Below are 17,683 nucleotides of genomic sequence, written 5' to 3' on the forward strand. Positions count from 1 at the left end.
CTAGCAGTTATGGTCACAAGCGGTCATAAATGCAAGTGAACACAGTTTCACATGCAAGTTGTCACAGAGGCAATACAAGTAGTGGCGATAGCCACGAATAGGCACAGTCAAAGTTTCAAGTAGTCCTAGTCGCAGTTGCAAATAGTCACAAGTAGTCACCATCACACTTGCAGTAGTAGTAGTGGCCCTGAAAGTTTCAAGTTAATACTCATGGCTGTTTCTAAGATATTGCAGATATGCCCTTTTAATATCCTAGATGCAAATCATGTCTTTTTATTTATTTCAACATCCCTTCAAAAGTCCCTGGGGTTTCACCTTAATAGCTTGAGCCTTTTGAAAGGACTCAGGAGATGAAACATTTCCCCTTTCTTTTAATGAAAAGTCATGCGTATACTAATAAAAAATTGAAGATTTTACAACCCTCACCCTAGGAGTTGTGGGGAAGATGTCATAGTCAGAGGCAAGTTATTTAACCTTTTGATTATTTTAAACAAGATTCCATTCTCAAAATTTGGATAAGTATTAGGGGGACCTAAAACTGAGAGGGGACTGTTTACCCTCTGATCACTTTCCAACATCACTCTGAACAGGCTTTGAAAATTTCAACTTAATTCCCTTGGCCAGTTCTGAGATGCTGCTGATCTCTCAGGCCTTTCTGACAACCAGCATGATCACAATACGCTTTGATTTTGTTCAATATCCCCCTCAACATCTCGTGAAAGGAGTTACAAGTAGAAGCAGTTGCAGTCAAAGTCAAACATATTACTCAATTCCTCTTTGTATGCTCTTTCCAAATACAGTAGGCCTAATCAGGTAATGATCGATTTTTATTGTTTGATTTACAACTAGCAGAGTAAAATATTTTTTTACTAAAAAAGACAGCTGAAAGTTGTGGGTTTTGGGGGAGAGGATACTTGAAGGTGGGGTAGGGAGAGGGTGGTAGGTTGGACAAGCAAAAAAAATTCAAACCATTTTTTTGTTTAAGATTAACTATTTCTTCTTTTTTTTAAAATAAATTAGTTTTTGTATTATTATTTATTGATTATTTTTTATCTGAAAATATGGTTAGAATATAGAGACACCCACTGGACTTTTGTGTTTTATGTGGCTCTAGGTTGTTTTTTTTTATATAATTTACTTGTCTTGTATTTTTTTGATTAATAAATAAATATATTAATTTGAAATATTTCAAAAGCTACATTCCCCACCTTATGGTTCCATATATATCCCTAATGATGCACTTCTTTGTTACATCAATGTAGTTGTACCTTCTAACTCCTATGTTAAACTAGTTGTCTTCTCAGTTTGCAATTTATATCTGAGTGTGATTGAGTATGTAATTTACCAAATGTTATTTGAAATAATTTTAAAAAGTTTGTAATGATAAATAAAAAAAATTATAATATAGGTAACAGAAACATCTTGAATATTATTTGTTTTAGTGATCATCAGAAAAAAAGGGAGGGTGCTTTTGTGAGGAAGTTGAGTGTTATATCATAGGCAGCACAATAGCGCTGCCTTGTTACTCCTATGTTAAACTAGTTGTCTTCTCAGTTTGCAATTTATATCTGAGTGTGATTGAGTATGTAATTCACCAAATGTTATTTGAAATAATTTAAGAGTGTGTAATTCACCAAATGTTATTTGAAATAAAATTTTAAAAAGTTTGTAATGATAAATAAAAAAATGATAATATAGGTAATAGAAACATCTTGAATATTATTTGTTTTAGTGATCATCAGAAAGAAAGGGAGGGGTTCTTTGAGGGAGTTGAGTGTTATATCATAGGCAGCACAATAGCGCTGCCTTAGTAAATAGCAATGTGGGCACAATGTATTATCTTTTTTATTTTTTCTTTAGACCAGGGCACTTTGTATCAAAGGAGTAGTCATAGAGACTTTGAAAAGGGCTCATTCAATTGGAAATTCAAAGGACTAATGCCCTTTTTAATAGTCAAAAGTGATTGGAGGGCAACTAACCCCACACCCACCATTTCCCCAAACATATTCACTCAAAATTTTGGGATAGCCATTTTGTTCTACATAGTTGAAAGATTCGTAAATTATATCTTTGAGTATGACACCCCCCCCCCAAAGCTCTCAGGGCAAGGGTTGTAAGTTATGCCCTGGGGATTTAAGGTTTATAAAGAAAGGGTGATTGTATGAACTTCGGAAGGGGCTCTAGATTGGTAATCAAAAGTTCTAGTGCCCTCTTTCAGATTCAGAGTGATTGGAGGGTGGATACCCCCCCCACCCTCATATTTTCCCAAAATGTATCTGATAAAAATGTTTAGCTATCCATTTGTTGTTGTAGAAACTTCTAAAAGGGCTTATTAGATTGGAAATTGCAGTGTCTATTGCCCCTTTTAATTGTCAAAAGTTATTCAAGGGCAACAAACCCCTCTCTTTTGCCCACCATTTTCCCAAACAGATCCAATCAAAATTTTAATACAGCCATTTTGTTCAGCATAGTTAAAGGGCTGGAAATTATGTCTTTGGGGATGACAACCTCCTACAGCCCCTCAGGACAAGGTGTGTAAGTTATGCCCTGAGGGCATACAAGGTATATATACAAAAGATGATTGTATAAACTTTGGAGGGGGATCATTAGATTGGTAATCAAAAGTTCTAGTGCCTTTAAGATTCAGAGTGATCAGAGGGTGGATACCCTCCCCACACCGCATATAGTCTAAACCCCCTCCCACGCCCACCATTTTCTCAAATACATCCAATCAAAATTTTTGAGATAGCTATTTTTTTCAACATAGTTGAAAAGGCTGGACATTATGTCTGTGAGAATGACAACCCCCTTCAGCCCTCAGAGTACGGGTTTAAGTTATGCCCTGAGGTCATATAAGGCATATATGCAAAAGATAAGTGTATAAACTTCAGAGGGGGAATATTATAGTGGTTATCTAAAGTACTAGCGCAGTCTTTAAGATTCAGAGTGATCAGAGGGTGGATACCTCCATACACCTCATATCCCAAAATACATCTGATAGAAATTTTGAGATGGCCATTTGTTGTCTTAGAAACTTCAAAAAGAGCTCATTCAATTGGAAAGTGAAAGGGCTAGTGCCCTTTTTAATAGTCGAAAGTGATTGGAGGGCAACTAACCCCCATCCCACGCCCCCCATGTCCCCAAACCCATCCAATCCAAATTTACAGATAGTCATTTTGTTCAACATAATTGACAGGTCCCGAACTTATGTCTTTGAGGATGACACCCCCGAGCCCTCAGGGCAAGGGCTGTAAGTTAACCCCTGAGGGCTATTGCCCTTTTTAAGATTCAAAGTGATCACAGGGTGGATACCCCTACACACCTTGTGTTTTCACAAAATACAGCTGATAAAAATTTTAAGAATTTCATTGGTTGTCAAAGAAAATTTGAAAACAACTCACTCAATTGGAAAGTAAAAGTCAGTGCCTTTTTTAATAGTCAAAAGTGATTGAAGGGCAACTAACCCCCCTTCAACGCCCACTACTTCCCCAAACACATCCAATAACAATTTTTAGGTAGCCATTTTGTTCAGCAGAATTGAATGGTCTGGAAATTATATATTTGAGGATGGCAACCTTGCTCCCCCCCCCCACAGCCCTCAGGGCAATAGTTGTACATTATGCCCTGAAGCACACAGGGTATATATAGAAAGGGTGGTTGTATAAACTTTGGAGGGTCATTGGATTCGTAATCAGGAGTTCTAGTGCCCTTTTTAAGACTCAGAGTGGTTGGAGTGTGGATAGCCTCCCCCCCCCACCCCTTGTATTTTACTTTATCTAAATGTCTCTTATAGAAATTTTGTGATGGCCATTTGTTGCTGTAGAAACTTCAAAAACAGCTCATTTGATTGGAAATTGAAAGGGTCAGTGCCCTTTTTAATAGTCCAAAGTGATTGGAGGGCAACTAATCCCCCTCCCTTGCTCATTTTTTCCCCAAACACATCCAATCCAAATTTTGAGTGCCCTTCTTAGGTTTCAGTGTGATTTGAGTGTGGATAACCCCCCCCCCTCCCGACGGTGGATTTTCCAATACGGCACATATATAAAATTTGTGATTGCCATTTGTTTATGCAGAAACTTTGAAACAGGCTTATTCAATTGAAAATTGAAAGGGATAGTGAACTTTTTATTAGTCAAAAGTGATTGAAGGTCAACAAGCCCCCACCCCTCAAGTCACAAAACACATATAATCAAAATTTTGTGATAGCAATTTTGTTCAGTGTAGTTGAAAGGTTTGGAAATTATTTCTTTGACAACCCTCATACCTTCTCAAGACCAGAACATAATTTGCACTTTACTGAAAAAAAGTGGCTGTGGATTGTCAGAGTTGAGTGTTATATACAAAAAAATTGGGCAGTATCTTCCTCCTGTCCCTATGTCAGTATATATTGACCATACTTTTAAACTGACAAGTCTTTATACAGGAAGCAGGCATAATTAAGATTGCTGATGATAATTGTAGGAAATATAGGCTAGTATTATACATCTGAATATTTAAAGCAAAATCTTAGAGAGAAGAATAACAGCTGACTTGCCAGGGATAAAAGTCATAATGTGTTACCATCTGAGGTCTAGTGAATAAGATAGTCGAAACCCTATTGAAGAGAACATGTGAGCATATTCCATCTTTTAGATGTTGTTGTGATGGCATAGTCACAACCATATAGATAACAAACTCCTTAGCTTAGGCTACTATCAAAATTAATGGTGAATTTTCTGATTAACATAATGTTGAGACAGCTAAGAAATAGGCATAACTTTAGAATCATACCATTATCCTGAATCCAAACATAACATACATTTACATCATAAATGAACTTGAGCTTCCCTCCCCCCTAATGTGCAAATTTTCTTGCAAATTATTGAATAATCTGTAAGTTACTCTTTTCTTCAAATTGATTTACCATTTTGTAAAACTAATAGAAAATTAATTGCATACATACACTTCCGGTTATTGGACACTCAGGGAGGGGGGGCAAAGTTCATATCTAAGGCAATTGAAATTCAAGATGAAAATTTAATTCAGCAAATGTTAAGAATAGCAGCTCTTCAGAAGGATTTGCATGGTTTTATTTTTGTTTTTGACAATTCATCCCCAGCTCTCTATTAATGGCCTCATATAGACATATACTATATAAAGAAACTAATAAAAAAAATGATGAAATTCTCACTTTATATAATGTAGAAAGTACCAATGAATCATTTTTCCTTATTTTCTTCCATGTTTTTCAATCACTTTCATTATCAAAACCCCTTCCAGAATTATCAAATTAAGAATAAAAATCAGCACCTTTTGTTATTCTTCTTAAGATACATACTGTGAATGAGAATTTAAGAGAGAAAAATGACTTTAATTGGGAGAACAATGGGGAATATAAACATTTTTAACAAGTTTCTTTCATAAAAATTAAGGAGAAGGTTTAAATATCACACCTGGAAAGGTTCATTTATGCCACAAATGAATAATATATTTGGATTTAGGATGAAATTTTGATTTTGAAGCTGCATCTATTTCTTAGCCATCTCATTAGTGAGTTAATTACCTTAAATTGCAGCTTGGAGCAATCTAAGGATTTCTCCAATTAATTGGAAAATTTACCTAAAAGAGTGATGTTTGGCACAATTTGTATGATTTTTCTCAATAGGCAAACTGTATTATTGATGTACTAAAAATGCCAGAATATATCTCAAGAATCACAACAAAAAGTGGGCATTTCATTCTGGTTTTATAATTCTGAAAGGGGTTTATTTTATAAAAATGATTTAAAAACATCAGAAAAACAAGAAAATGATAAAAGTGGGAAAAAACAAGGAAAACTAATATCATAAGCCTATAATACAAGGTAAAAAGTGATGAGCCAAAACTATAAACTGGGGAGGTTCCACAGAGGGTAAATCAGAATAAGCCTAGAATTGGGGCTGTTGAGAAGAAAATATACTAAAGAAAAAGGTAATTTTCTAGGTGGCTCTATAATTTAGCTAGGATGAAAGTGAAAACATCATTTGATGCATTTTTCTATGCTCTTTCATAATTCAATAATTGCTTCTGGGGCTAATTACATCTTGAGCCTTTAAAGGGGCCATAAAGGTATTTTAGGATATATAAATTATGAAAGAGCATAAAAAAGCATCATTTGATGTTTTCACTTTCATTTCAGCTAAATTATATAGCCCACTGCAAATTTACCATGAACTTCCCCCCCCCCCTTACCCACCTCCCCCCCCCCAATGTGCAATTATACACCCTGAATTGTAACATACCATGAATTCTTGATGGCAAAGTTTTGAATTGCAAAATTCAGCACTATTTTTGATGACAGCATTTGAAAAACCTGATATGGTAGGTAAATGGTTTGAATTGAAAATCAAGTGTTTTGCAGCATAAGTTATAACTTTGTTGTGTGGTTACAAAAATGAAATAGAGAGAAATTCATTTTTATTAAAGACCAATATTCACAAAAAAATTATATCAAAAAGACCTACCACATGAAAATCTATACAGATTTGTTTGTGTTCTTTAGGAAATACCTTTGGGACCTCTTTAAGGGCTCAAGATGCAATTAGCCCCAGAAGAAATTATTGAATTATGAAAGAGCATTAAAAAAAGGCATCAAATGACATTTTCACTTTCATCATAGCTAAATTACAGGGCCACCTAGAAATTTACCAGGAAAACAGTTCTTACTTCTGGTAAATTTTTTGAAGTTTATATTATTGACTTGCAAATGAAGTAAATGTACCATTTGATGTCTTTTTATGCTCTTTCAAAATATAATAAACAGTTTTTTTGGAAGTTAAGTTTACCCCCCCCCCTTATTATACCAATTATGGTTTTTTTTTTTTACAGTAGGGGGGGGGGTAAAATTTATTTCTTATGTAAATTTTTGTTAAGTTTAAAATTTATTTCAATAATATGAAGTCCAAAAAATTTACCTTATTTCCTAAAATGCAGAAAAATTGTATTTAGGAATTTTTATAGTAATTTCACTACACTTTACCCCTAAACCACCTTTAATGTGCAAATATAGAGCCCAAATCATATATTTCTTATGCATTTTGCCATGTGTTACTCTAGTTTCAGCCTGTTGAACCTTGAGTCACCAACGATACTTTAAAGCCCAGCTCCCACTAGCGCCCAAGAACCCAAAACATTTACTTTAGCGCCCAAGAACCCATAGCGCCCACAACTCCCAACATGAAAGATAAATACAAGCACACCCAAGTATCAATTCATAAAGCCAAATATTAAGCTATTTTACCTTTGGTACAGCAAATTATTCTTTCTTCTTTAAATAGCGATTTAAAAAATTATCCTCACTTAAGTTTGTAAATCACAGATGGTGCTGGCATGCAAAAAAGAATTCTACTAGTCACAAAGATTGGAGTCAGCAAACCAATGTGTCAGCAAAGGGTACTTGACAAAGAGAGATCATATCAAGTTACACGAGGGGAAATTTGGCTTCTGTCGGCAAACACATTTTGCAGAGACATATCAAGTTACAGGAGAGATCAACTTTGGGTTCTTTCTGGGCGTTCAGAAATATTTCAAATATGTCATTCATTTTTGGGTTCTGATAAATTAAAAATGCTTGTATTACATGCATGCGGCCGTTGGCCTTGCGTGGGCTTATGATGCCCTATACAGTGTTTTTATTAAGTGAAAAATAATTCATACTTATATTTTCGTCCAAATAAGTATTCAAATAATCAAATTATTGTCAGTATAATTTTATTTTTAACTTGGGCACCAGATTCAAAGGTAAATATAAACCTTTGCTTGCTTGGTCCTTTGGGCGTTGGCCTTGCTTGGGCTTATGATGCCCTATATAGAGTTTTTATCAAGTGAAAAATAATTCATACTTATATTTTTGGCCAAATAAGCATTCAAATAATCAATTTATTATCAGTATAATTTTATTTTTAACTTAGACGCCAGATTCAAAGGTAAATATTAACCTTTGCTGAAACCAGATCTAGCTTCCAGGATCAAAGCAACATTTACTTTAGTGCCAAAGAATCCATAGCGCCCACAGCTCCCAACTTGGAAGATAAATAGAAGCACATCCAAGTATCAACCCATAAAACCAAATATGAAGTTATTTTATCTTTGGTACAGAAAATTCTTGTTTATTTTTTAAATACCAATTTTTCTCGGAGGTAAAGAAGAAAAAGTACAACGAACTCTCGAACTCGCAAAATCCCAGGTGATCTGGTGTTTTTTTACCTTTGAATCTGACGCTCAAGTTAAAAAAAAAATTATACAGACAATAAATTGATTATTTGAATACTTATTTGGCCGAAAATATAAGTAGTAATTATTTTTTACTTAACAAAAGCACTGAACAGGGCATCATAAGCCCAAGCAAGGCTAACGCCCGCATGCATGGAATACAAGCATTTTTAATTTATCAGAACCCAAAAATGAATGACATATTTGAAATATTTCTGAACGCCCAGAAAGAACCCAAATTTGATCTCTCCTGTTACTTGATATGTCTCTGCGAAATGTGTTTGCCAAAAGAAACCAAATATCAGATCTAAAGTTAGCAAATCACAGATGGTGCGGGAGCCAACACTGAAATGACATATTTAGAATATTTGTAACACTCAAATTGACTCTTTGTGAAATGCGTTTGCCGATAGAAGTCAAGTATCCCCTCCCGTAATTGATAATGATCTCGTTTTGCTATATTCACCTTACCGACACAAGGCACATGCTGACATAAATTTAATATATCATAGTGAATAGTGGAATTCTTTTGTGTGTGCCCGCAACATCTGTGGTTTGCTAACTTTAGATATGATACTTTTTTAAATCAATATTTAAAGAAGAAATGGACTATAAATTTGCTGTGCTAAAGGTAATGCTAGTAGCCTATTTATTTTTCAAGTTGGGAGCTGTGGGTTCTGGGCGCTGGGCGCTAAAGTATTAATGAATTTGGGTTCTTTGGGCGCTAGCGGGTGCTGGGCTTTAAAGTATCGTTGGTCCTTGAGTCAACTGTGACAAAATCAAGAAACAGAAAAATAAATGGAAATACAAAATTTGGGCTGCATATTTGCATACTAGGGAATGGCAGGTAAGACAAAGCGCAATTGCAGTCAAAAACAAGCCTACAATTAGGCTAGCCTATTCTATAGGCCATATTATGAAGCAAAAATAGTTTTCTTAATGTTTCCTTCACTAGTTTCCTAGTTCTGGGATTACATCAGTAAATATTACAGGGTAAATATCTAACAAATCATATTATTTAGTTAGGAATAAAGTGAATAAACCATTAAATGCCTTTTTTATGCTTATTTCAGCCCCCCCCCATATAGACCTTACCCACCAAAACCTAGACCTAACCCTGAATTGGCAAATATAAGGGGGACTGAAATTCATTTCCGATAGAAATGCTTATTATATTCGTAATCAGCATAAAAAAAGGCATCGAATGGTGTATTCACTTTAGTCTTAGCCTAACTTAATAATATGACTTGGTAGATATTTACCTCTTGCAGATCAAACATTGTATCCCCCAGACTAAATAAGATTTATTTTACCTTAGCTACTTTGAGGGTTTTGGAAACATTTCTGTTGGAGAAATCATGTTTTTTTTCTTTAAATTTCTTTTGTTTATAGCCATCTAATTTCTTGAATATATGAGCTGCGCATTTTTCAAAGTTCCGTGTTTCATGGTTCATGTTCCAAGTTTCATGTTCTAGCCAAAAACGCAGTTTTGTCGCTCGTGTTCTCTGTCCATGTTCCTGGTTGAACGTATAAACGCATTTTAGGAAAAGTGGCAAAATATTCAAAACTGTGGAAACATGCGGAAAAATTCTGAGCTTTTTACTTGCCTGTTTTCTTGTACACATTTGTTTCACCTTGGCCTCTATTCAAAAACGCATATTCAGCAGGACCTATGTCCATTTTCTTCCTTTCCATCTTATCCTTTCTTTTGTCATCTACAGATAACTTTTTTCTGTCTGGATAGGGACCAGTCGAACACGCAACACGCACAAAGAGCAAGTTCCAAATTTGAGGAAACAGAGAGTCGAAAAGGCAACATGATGTTTCGTGTTTCGCAAAAAAACTATGTTTTTTTAAAACAAGGTTTTAGGTTTTTTGTCGAAAACGAAAAAATTGCAAAACACTATTAAACCACGGAACCAACCACGCAAAAAAAAACGCCACTATGATGGCGCACAAATGTTTTTAACAGATTTTGAAATAGAACAAAAAAAGGACAAGAATTCAAAGTTCTTTAATCAACGAACAAAGAGAGACAGAAATTCCACGTATCAAAGATATTAAAAATTATAACACAGAAAAAAATACAGTTCTCGTATATCACAGAATATATCAACTATATTAAAACGATTTGAATATTGCTAGACAAGAAAAATAATTTTAATATCCCCGTTTTATCATCAGGAATTAAAAAGGACTCATAATAGAATTGTACAATTTATAGCAACCAAATAGAATGTTTCATAGGCAGCATAATTGCACTACCTAAAAAAAGTGAAGTAGGCTCCATTTATCATTTATATTAGTAGGCTCCATAATTATATCATTATCATTTAATAGTATATTAATTAAGGTATACAATTGGCCTATGTTTAGATATAGTATCTGTTATTAGGAAAGAAGAGGTTTTTTGATCCTTGGAGTCATAAAACCTTAAGGATATAATGGTGAAGATTTCAATGAATGTTAAGGGTAGTGTTGAACTAAATCAAAACACACTATGTGCAGGCAGGTTGTCAAAAAGACTTATTCAAGAACAGCTTATGGCATCAAGTTGGAACTTTTAGGAATGATGAATGGGATAATTAATTAAGCAAAAGACAGTATTTGCACGCTTTTAATACTACTAATTTTACTGCTATTACCATTTACAACTTCTACCGCTATTGCTACTACCAGTACTACTGCTACAACTGCAACTTCAACAGTAACTATTACTAAGGCTAATGGTATTAAGGTGAACATTTCTGGGAATGTTTTTGGGGAGGTATTGAAATAAACCAAAACGCACTATGTGCATGGAAATTGTCAAAAGGAGTATCAGCAATTATTTACGGCTTAGGGTATAAGTTATAACGGTACTGATGCTTTATATGATACACACTAAAGTATGTGATTAAGGGGATAAAAACTGACAAAAAAAAAAATGTAAAAACTCATAGTACTATTCCGACAACCGTTACTATTAAGACTACTGTTAGCACTCCTACTGGTCCTACTACTACTACTACTATTAATAGTACCATTGACTACTACTACTACTGTTGATACTACAACTACAGCTTCTACAGCAACTATTTCTAAGGCTAAGGGTATTAGGTTGAAAATTTCAGGGAATGTTTAGGGAACTTCAAATGAATAAAAACTCGTCATATTCACATTGGTTCTTCAATAGATATGTCCTCAATGTCCCAAAAACTGCTTAGAACCGCTTTACACTTTGAGGGGATGTTGAAAAAGCAAAAGGAGCTTCGTGCCTGTGTTACTAGTACTGTAACTACGACTAATACTGAGGCTAAGTGGTATTAAGGTGAAACTTGCAGGGAATGCTTCTAAGGGATAGTCCAAAGAGTTATCCAAAGTTTGTCCGAAGAGGTTATATATCTCAAGAAAAGCATAAGGTATTAAGGTTAAACTTCGTGTTTAGGGGAGTTTGAACCAGTTCAAAACACAGATTATGCACGCATGTAGCCAAAAGGGTGTATCAGCAAGAAGTCAAGAACGGCTTAGAAAATTAAGTTCAGACTTTCAGGACACGTTAAGGGGCAATTTGTAATGATAAAAAGGCACTATGACAATGCTGCTACTGCTACTACTACTACTTTTGTTGCTTGTCTACAAATTCTTTTAAGGGCAAGGGATTTAAGGTGAGAATTCTGGAATATATTAGGGAGATATTTCGCAACATCAAAACACATCATGTGTATGATGATTGTCAAAATAAAGCATCAGCTATACCTCAGGAACCACTAGTTCAGCCAAGTGGCTAGGACGCCAGACTTGAAATCTTATTTCCGTAAGGACAATTGTTCGAGTCTTGCTGTTGCTGGTTATTTGGTTTGGAAAGGAAATAAGTCGTTTGAATCTTTAAGTTCAACCGGAGTCGACCCCACTCTACTTGGGTGTCTGGAGAAATTTTGTGAAGGTAAACCCGACGGGCGTGCATAAGTTCAGGATACTGACCACCAGCTTTCATTGCTTTTTCAGGCCTAAGCATTATTTGGAGATCAACACGACCGGTTTGGACTTTCGAGTCTACGGCCACATTCATCCAGGATATGTTGAAGGGTTTATGAACCAATTAAAAAGCACCATGTTTATGCTAATATTACTCCAAGTAGTATTGTTTATGCTAATGCTAATTCAACGGTTAGTACTTAGGCTAAGGGCATGAAGGTGAAATTTTCAGGGATCGTCGAGGGGGATGTTGAACTAGCTCAAAACCCACTATGTTTATCAAATGGGGATATTAGCAATATTTCAGGATCCGCTTAGGGTATTAAGTGGACATTATCATTGTATGTTGAGGGACTTTTGAACTAAACTCAAGGCACTACCTGAATGCTGCTACTGTGATCACCTTTACTACTCCCACGGCTCTTACTACTGCTGTTGCTACAACTCCTATTGCTGTTAAGTCTAAGGATATTACGGCAAAATCTCAGGGAACAGAAATTGTGGCGCTGAACCAAATCAAAACACATTTTGAGTATGCAAGTCTCTCAAAAGGGCGTATTGGCAAAATCTCAGGAACAGCTTCGAGTGTAAAGCTGAAGCTTTCAGGACATTTTGAGGAAGATGTTAAGCTAAGTTCAAACACACTATGTACATGCTGGTTATCAAAGGGATGCATCAGCACTGTCCCAGTTATGCCTCAGGGTATTCAGATAATGGTTTTCATAGCTGCGAGTATTAGTACCACTTTCACTTTTGCTACTACTTCTATTGCTGCTACTACTACCACTGAACTAAATCAAGATAGTTGGGAATGGCCTAAGCACAGGATGTAGGAGTAATAGTAGCAGTAGTAGTAGTAGTAGCAGTAGTAGTATTAGCAGAAGTAGTAGTAGTTAGTAGTAATAGTAGCACTAATATTACTAGTTACAGTAGTAGTAATAGTAGTAGTAGTAGTAGTAGTAGTAGTAGTAGTTGTAGTAGTAGTAGTAGTAATGCTAGTAGTAGTAATAGTAGCAGTGGTGGCAGTACTACTAGTGGTAATAGTATTAGTAATAATAGCAGTGGTAGGGATGGAAGTTTGTCAATGGTTCTTTAGGTACCCATCAACCTTCCCTCGAAATTTCACCTAAATAACCTTGGCCTTAGTAATAGTAGCAACAGTAGCACTCGTAGTAGTAGTATCAGTAGTATGCACATAGTACTTTTTGTTAATTGATCATCCCCCTCAGCATGCCCTAGAAGTTTCAAACTAATACTCTAAGCTGCTCTTTCAAAATTCTTGATACACCGTTTTGAACACCTGCAGCCTATATGCATATTGTGTTTTGATTTAGCTGGGTATCCCTCTCAAGATTACACGAAAGCCTTAATACCCTTAGCCTTAGAAATTATAGTAGTAGTAGCAGTAATAGTAGCAGTGGCTGTAATCGTAGTAGTATTAGTAGTAGCAGTGGTAGTAGGATTTATAATAGTTATTATAGCAGTAGTGTTTACATAATGCCTTATGGCAGGTTCAATCATCCCCCTCCACATGCCCTGGGATTTTCAACTTATACTCTAAGCCGCTCCTGAGATATTGCTGAGATGACCCTTGGACAACCTGCATGTTCATAGTCTGTTGCGACTTAGTTCAATATTACTCTTAACATCCCTATAAGGTTTTATCTTAATAGCCTTAGCCTTAGAAGTAAAAATAGCATTAGCAGTGTAAGTAATAGTAGCCCTAGCATTGGTAATAGTAGTAGTAGTGGTAGTAGTAGTAGCAGGGGGCCGAGAAGTTCAACATCTTTCTCTTGATACCCTGAAAGTTTCAAGGTTTTACTCTAAGCCGTTACTGGAATGTTGCTGATACGCCCCTTTGGTAACCTATCTGCACATAGTGTACTTTGATTTAGTTCAAAACCCCCTCGAAATTCCCTAAGAGTCATCTTAATACCCATAACATCAGTAGCAGTTGTAGTAGTAGTAGTATTAGTAGCAGTAATAGTAGTAGCAGCAGTAGTATGAGCAAGGCCGTCACAAAGGAGGGGGTGGAGGGATGGGGGACTCCCCCCACTATAGGTCCTCAGAAATAACTTTTGTCGGGTGAAGCCCAGCAAAAGTCTTTTGCAAAGTGAAGCTTCCGGAAGGCATTTCGTCAGGCGAAGCCCGACATAACTTACTTTTTCATGTTCGTTAAGTCAACAAAAAAAATTGGCTCCTTAGAAAAGGATTTGTCGGATAAGCCCTACAAAACTTGGTATTTTGTCGGTCCAAGAGACTTCCGTCGGGTGAAGATGAACAAATTTCACTAGTTCATCTATGTGAAGTCGACAAAACCAGTCGGCCCCTAAAAAATGATTTGTCGGGGAGAACCCTACAAAACATAATATTTTGTCGGTCCGATACAACCTCACAAAAAATTTCCGTTGAGCGAAGACGACGAATTTGACTGCTTCATCTGCGAGAAGTCGACAAAAACCAATTGGCCCCCTAAAACAACTTATCGAGTGGAGCCTTGCAAAGTTGCAAAACTTGATATTTTGCAACATGTCGGTAAGCCGGGACGATTCCAGTGGCTCTACTGAAAAGAACTTGTTGGGAAACATTGTGGTTTCTTTCTAAAATATCGGAAGCAGCTGAAATACTTTGCTAACAAATGAACCCATGGAAACGCAATTCTGTACTAAGCTTATTTATAACTAGACCTCTTTCTCTTATTCCAGAAACCCTTATAACAACTTATGCGACCGAGGGTATGAAGGAAGAAAACTGCAAAGGAAAGAACAGTTTTTAATGCTAGATTCGAAAATTTTGATGCTTTGCAACATCAAAGAAATTGATTGGAACACTCAATAATTTGTAAGTGATAAACGACAAAATGATCATAAGATTAGAAATCATTTTAAAAAATATATAATTAATTTTTAAATTATCTATGATAAAAAGATGAGTTATTTTGAAGGATGGCGAACATATCCTTTCAATATGAAAACTTTTGTATTTTTTACCTGATTTAACTTTGTTTTTATAAGTTAGAGGACAGTCCTGGTAGTCTTCTATACAGGATTTGAGTATTGGAGACATAAGAGTCTTAGAGATACTGGATCATGCGTAGATATTTATTTCGTATAGGGGTATCGCTATACCCCGGATCCCTCTACACGCTTGAGCATTCTCTCTACTTTTGGGGTTCTTAATGTATTTTTTTAAGGTATACTTTAAATGGAAATGAAGAGAGCTAAACTAAGAGCATACCAAATTGCCTGCAAGAAACAAAGAACAGTATAGTTTTGAAATTAAATAAAAAAAACAAGTTTTTTTAACCGAAAGTAAGGAACGACGTTAAAACTTAAAACGAACAGAAATAGTTCCGTATATGAAAGGGGCTGTCCCCTCAGCAACACCTCGCTCTGTACGCTAAGGTTTTTTTATTGTTTATAAAATAGAGTTGTGAGAAAGTCAAACTTTAGCGTCAAGAGCGAGGCGTTGAGGAGGGGACAGCCCTTTTCATATACGGAATAATTTCTGTTCGTTTTAAGTTTTAACGTCGTTCCTTACTTTCAGTTAAAAAACTTGTTTTTTATTTAATTTTTGAACGTTTTTGAATTAATGTTGGTTTTGATTTTAGCTCACCGTACAGGAATAATTAAAACAAAATTTGCATATTAATTTTACTTTTATTTGGTTAAATGGCTTTCTCGAAACTTGTTTTAATTTTATTTACGAACGTTTTTATTAGTAATAAATAAACGTAACTTATGAAGTAACTTACGTAACGAACTTCTATATTCATCGATTTTTAACACATATATTAGGGGGTTAGCCCCCTAGTCAATACCTTGCTCTTTAAGCTAAAGTTCGAATTTTGTTCCAATTCTTAAAAATTAACCCATTAATCGCAAAGGCCGTTAATTAGAATAAATAGCTCTTATGAAAGTACTAAAAAATCTTTGGCTTAAAGAGCGAGGTATTGACTAGGGGATGAACCCAATCATATATGTAAATTTTCTGTTCGTTTTAAGTTTTGATGTTACTCCTTACTTTCAGTTGAAAAACTTTTTTTGATATAATTTCTGATGTTTTTCTTTAATAATGCTGCGTAATCCGGCGCCCCGTTCATAGCAATTTCCCTTCCCCCATGAAAACTTCCTTCATGGAAAGATCTTCCCACATAACCCCCGACCCCCCCACCCCCCCCCCTACCAGAAAAAAATCCCCCTTGAAAATGTCTGTATACTTCCCAATAACCAATGCTTTATGTTAACATTGGGTAAATTTCATAACTTTCAGCCCTTCTCCCAGGGACTTCGGGGGATTAAGTTATCCTAAAAGACATACTTATCATATTTTCGACCATGCTGAGCAAAATGGCTATCACAAAATTTTCATCGGGTGACTTTGGGAAATAATGAGCGTGGGAGGGGGCCTAGTTGCCCTCCATTTTTGGTCACTTAAAAAGAGCACTAGAACTTTTAATTTCCGTTCCAATGAGCCCTCCAACGATATTCTAGGACCAGTGGGTCAATACGATTATCCCTGGGAAAAAACAAACAAAAAAACAAATAAACACGCATCCGTGATGTTTCTTCTGGCAATTAAATAAAAAAAACAAGTTTTTTAAACTGAAAGTAAGGAGCGACATTAAAACTTAAAACGAACAGAAATTATTCCGTATATGAAGGGGGCTGTCCCCTCCTCAACGCCTCGCTCTTTACGCTAAAGTTTGACTTTCTCACAACTATAGTAGAAGGCTATCTTATACTCGTGTCACCCACCCCTGCTGCCACCGAAAACTTTTTTTAACACCATATATTGACACGAGACCCACGGGGTTTATGGTTTTTGTCAGTGAGAATTTGAAAAACAGGTATTTTGTCATATTTATGTATGTTTTCTTGGATGGTTATGTGTGTTGTTCGATTTATTTGATATTTTTCATGGATTTTTAATTGTTTTTGTCAGTGAGAATTTGAAAAATAGGAACATTGTCAAATTTATGGATGTCAAGAGCAATTCATGTATGTTAAATGGTTTTCTCACTGAGAATGAAAAAAAAGGAATTTTTTCACTTGGATTTACATAATCGCTAGGGGAAATTATTGATTCACGAAGGGGGAAATTAAGAAACAAACATGGCTTCATTGTTGTTTGGCTAGCCTGTCCTGAGAACTTGATCTACATAATCGCTAAGGGGAATTATTGATTCACGAAGGGGAGAATTAAGAACCATTAAGGTTTCTTTAATCTTTAGGCCTGAGGGATTTATTTATTATTGTTGTTTTGGACAAGTGCATGCTAGGGGTGAATGTCAAGGGGCCCTGGAATGGGAAACAGTTAGATCACGTGTTTCCTTCTCAGCCAATCATCGAGTCGGATACACCCTCCGTCTCAGCCAATCAGAGACATGCTTACATATTAGCGGCGGTGGGAATATTGGATTCAATGTATATGTCTCCCCCCATCCATCGATAGAGGTAACGTCACCGAGTTACTCCTCTCCCCCCCCTTTCCCTCT

The sequence above is a fragment of the Artemia sp. Qi Xiang Cuo genome, chromosome 12 (genome assembly GCF_049724085.1).
Source record: "Artemia sp. Qi Xiang Cuo chromosome 12, ASM4972408v1, whole genome shotgun sequence".
In the NCBI taxonomy this organism is placed as follows: domain Eukaryota; kingdom Metazoa; phylum Arthropoda; class Branchiopoda; order Anostraca; family Artemiidae; genus Artemia; species Artemia sp. Qi Xiang Cuo.